Source organism: Astatotilapia calliptera, chromosome 9 (assembly GCF_964374335.1).
Source record: "Astatotilapia calliptera chromosome 9, fAstCal68.1, whole genome shotgun sequence".
Lineage (NCBI taxonomy): Eukaryota > Metazoa > Chordata > Actinopteri > Cichliformes > Cichlidae > Astatotilapia > Astatotilapia calliptera.
The window spans coordinates 3,268,493-3,272,955 of record NC_137430.1 but is presented as its reverse complement, the minus strand read 5'-3'; the positions used below and the strand labels follow the sequence as shown (position 1 = coordinate 3,272,955).

The 4,463-nt window shown below is 47.9% G+C and overlaps 1 non-coding gene and 1 pseudogene across 1 annotated transcript; one reads left to right on the top strand and one right to left on the bottom strand.

Annotated features, from left to right (window-relative positions):
* Positions 1-3,867: 3,867 nt before the first annotated feature.
* Positions 3,868-3,986, bottom strand: LOC113029936 (5S ribosomal RNA). Its single transcript, XR_003273530.1, has one exon. It is a non-coding gene; the product is annotated as a 5S ribosomal RNA (ribosomal RNA).
* A 358-nt stretch (positions 3,987-4,344) lies between these two features.
* Positions 4,345-4,463, top strand: LOC113029938 (5S ribosomal RNA; annotated as a pseudogene).

Sequence of the window (4,463 nt, the reverse complement as noted above, 5' to 3'; positions counted from 1 at the left end):
CCTCCCACACCCGAGTTTTTGCTTCAGCCACTGCCTGAGCCGCATTCTGCTTGGCCTGTCGATACCTGTCGGCTGCCTCCGGAGTCCCACAGGCTAACCAAGCCCGATAGGACTCCTTCTTCAGCCTAGTGGCTCCCTTCACCTCTGGTGTCCACCATTTGGTTCGGGGATTACCACCACAGCAGGCACCAACCACCTTGCGGCCGCAGCTCAATGCAGCAGCTTCGGCAATGGAGACTCTGAACATGGTCCATTCGGACTCAATGTCCCCAGTCTCCCTCGGAAAGCTGTTGAAGCTCTGCCGGAGGTGTGCATTGAAGATCTCGCGGACTGGGGCCTCTGCTAGACGTTCCCAGCACACCCTCACTACGCGTTTAGGTGCACCGGCCCAGAAGAAACTCGAAGGAGAAAGGCTGAAGAGGAGAAAGGAGGAAGAACAAAGAAAAAGGGAAGAAGAGGAGAGGATCGAATTGAAGGAGCGGTGTAAATTCATCGGCCTCGCTTCCCTGGGATTATTTGGCCCAGGAGCATATTTTACAACTTATGTTCTCACGGGGCTCGGTGGAGCCCTTGGATATTCTCAGTTAAATTGTACACTGGCAATGTTCGCTTAGCTAAACCCACCCCGTTTCTCCTTGTTACACTATGAAGGCTGAGTTTCATTTCACTTGTTTTCTAGGATTTCTAGTTCTAATGCAGTCTATGTACTTACTTACTTACTTACTCACTCACTGAATGTTTGCCTATGCTGTAGCTGTTCTATGAAGTTGCTATAAAACAACAACAAAAAATATAAGCCCCCCTTTCTAGTATTTTCAATAGAAGGCGATTGTCTCGTTCGTTCTATAACTTTTTTTTTGTCAAAACCTTCTCCCTCGCTCAAAACCGAGGGAGATAAAAAGAAAAAGATGGACTCTGCACCCCTGCGTCGCGACGAGGAGGACAGTTCCTCGGACAGCTCAACTGACAGTTCCTCGGAAGAGGGAGAGATACTGTCCAACGCGGAGTGTGACAGCGGGGGGCGAGCGGCAAGACGCCGAGCTTGACGGTTGGGCGTCTTCTTTACTCGTCGATTCCGTGAAAACTGCATAGGTGTATCACCTACTCGACCTAGTGATCAACGAGTACCGCACCGAAGCATGCAACAGGTGCAAGACCAATCACCCCAGCCAGAGACAACACGAGTGTCTGCGAGTCTTGGTGTCAGGGTCCCTGTGCCTACCCGGTCGGCACAGGGACCCTTCCAGGGCGGAGCTCACCTGTGGGCTTCTGCCCTTGGTCCAAGCACCTGGTCGCCATCACGCACCTGTGGCTCGTTACGAGAGTGTTCCAGCTCCTTTATAAGACGGCAGCTCTGTGTTTCTCGTCGCTGGACCGTTGCCAACCCGCATTCCCTGGACCAACCCCTGTGTTTCCTGAGTGATTGAGTGTGCGAGGAGTGGAGTACGTCATCGTGTTTTCTGTGGAGTGTGGAGAGGAGCGTGAGGAGTGGACGGAGTGCGTGTGCACTTTCAGCATCTTTCCCCTTTGTGTGTGGACCCCCGGAGCCCGGCTTCCCCCCTCACCTCTGTAAATAGATCACCTGGTGTGCTGTAATAAAGATTCTTGTGTTTCCCAACTCAGAGTCTGCGCGTGTGTCCGTTCCATCCCGCTGTGACACTTGGAGGATGACTTTTACGCTAAACATTATTACAGCATCAGGAAAAGACTCCTCACGCCTCGTTTCATTCCTTCCATTCAACGTCTCCTGATCATGTATTCACAGCCACCGAAGGCACTGTACAGCACCGAGCACCTGAAACACGGACAGTTTGTTGATATTGTAATCAAAAATACAGCCCAGGGGGGAGGGGGGGTGTTTTAAAAACACCCCCCCCCCCCATTGCGCATGTCCCTAAATGGTATGGCCTTCCAGATTGCCTCAGTTGAGTGTAATTTCAAATAAGATAAAATAAAACTCAGAAGCGTCTGTGTGTTGTATTCTTCTTTTTCTTCTTCTTCATCTTCTTCTATTTCTTCTTCTTATTATTATTATTATTATCATTATTATCATTATCATTATTATCATTATTGTGATTATGTTTCATTTTCATGTACTGGGGTATCAATGACCTCCACGCTGCTGCAGCAGCTTCTGTGCGTGGCCCCCAAGTGCTACGTTTTCTTCCACTGAAGAACCCATTAGAATCGCTCTGGGGCACTCTTCGACCCCAAATGATCGTTCTGTTTTTTTCATTTTCATTCACCTGTCTCTACTGAGGGTGGGGTAATTAGGGACCCCCGGGGTCTGGGGCAGCCCCGAAGGGGAGCACAAGGGTTAACAGCGGCCTCCCATGGACGAACATGATAGAGCCTGCCTGAAACTAGGAGAAAAATTGAATGGCATTCAGGGAGGGAAACGTGGGTGTACGGGGCGCGGGAGCCAACCCTGATGCGCGGCCTGTGAAATGCTACCCAGGGGTACTCTGGGACCCCCGGGGTCCGGAACTGCCCAGACGGGGAGCACGAGGGTTAAGCTCATTTTCGAATAGGATGGTTAGTGAGTCTTGCGCAATGAGCTCTTCCACTGATGTAGTAATGTCAAATTCTTCAAGCGTTACATCAATATCACTGTACATGCACAGAGCACTTGTAGATGTTTTTGTGCAAACACTCACAATTGTTTATGACGCGAATATTGCAGCATTAACTATGCATTATAACTGTGCTGTCATGTGCAGCTATTAAAAAAAAGTAGAAACTAATCAATATCCTTCACTCTGAATTGTTTTTTAAATCCCAATAAATGGGTTACAGTGTTAAGAAATATATTCTAAAACACTTCTTCAGTAAAGACTCAGAGAAGAGAAACACACAGAACTTCTTGCTAGCAAGGGCAGTCTCCAGAACTGAGACTCGCGCTGAGAAACTGTCCCGGTCTTTATTTATACTTCAGTGAGAGTTTGTTCTTTACATTGCAATGTGGAGGTGTACGTGTGTGTGTGTGTGTGTGTGTGTGTGTGTGTGTGTGTGTGTGTGTGTGTGTGTGTGTGTGTGTGTGTGTGTGTGTGAGGTCAAGATGTGACCCTGTGAAGACTCCCCAAAGCTGGTGCCAGGGGTCTAGCGGGTCCATCTAAACAAAAGGCTCTTATACTTAAAGAGATATACGTGTGTTTGCTATACCATATATCAACAAAGAAAAGATACGACCTCTCTCATGCTCCTAGGATGTGGGGGTGAACACCCTAGAATGTTACAGACCTCCTAGGATGAGACATTCTTTCAATATGCCACCAACTAAACACTAATGATTACATGCAGTATTCTACCATATACAAACTTATATAATTAAAAGATTATACTGACTACTAAGTACAATTTCCTATTGACATACAGTATCTACATGAACCCCCTTATCGAGGAAGCCTCTCACTTACGGCCATACCACGCCTGTTCTCATCTGATCTCTGAAGCTAAGCAGGGGCGGTCCTGCATAGTTGCGTCACCTTCACCTTGCTCCGTGTTAGAAACTCCATGATATCGTGTTCCCTGCTCAGGGTAGCACACTGATGCGCATTTATTCAGTATTCTTCGAGACCGCAGTCGGCAGCCAATAAGAGTTCAAACTGGTTGCACATGGGTGTCAGGTTGACACTGCGCCCGCTGCACACTACAAGGTTAACAAGTTCCTCTGTACTGAGCCCAGAGGGACTAGCCACAGACATTTTCTACATTTACAGAATAAATAAGTTTGTGTATTTCCTAAATATTTCGTTCTTGTTTTTTTGTTTTGCACAAAAGCGAAATGCAATCAGGAGCGTTGTCATGAAGCTCACCTCCACTGAGTGAGCAGCGGCGCCCTCTGCAGTTTGTGTGTGGAAGTGCAAAAGCTTACAGCACCTGGTATTCCCAGGCGGTCTCCCATCCAAGTACTGACCAGGCCCGACCCTGCTTAGCTTCCGAGATCAGACGAGATGGGGCGTGTTCAGGGTGGTATGGCCGTAAGCGAGAGAAGCCCGCTATAAAAGACCTTTTATACTTGGCAAATGTCACACAGTTTAAAATATAGTATTGTGCTAAGCTTCACATGTTACAGCGAAAGCATGCAAATCTTTGTTGCGAACTGCAGCTTCAACACTGAGCTGCAAAAATGCTTTTCCCGCGGTAACGTCACCATAATAACACGTTAGTTTCTCACAGCACAGTGTTAAAGTGACAGAGAGCACACAGTGTGTTAGGACCATTTGGAAGTGCAACATTTTTGTGGTTTGGACAATTCAACTTATATACAGGACATTAAAAAAACGTAAGCATGACTGTGTCATCACAGCATGTATAAAAAGGCTGTTTCTGAAGCAGCTCCTCCCTTACAGCCACACCACCCTGAACACGCCCGATCTCGTCTGATCTCGGAAGGCAAGCTGGGTCGGGCCTGGTCAGTACTTGGATGGGAGACCGCCTGGGAATACCAGGTGCCATAAGCT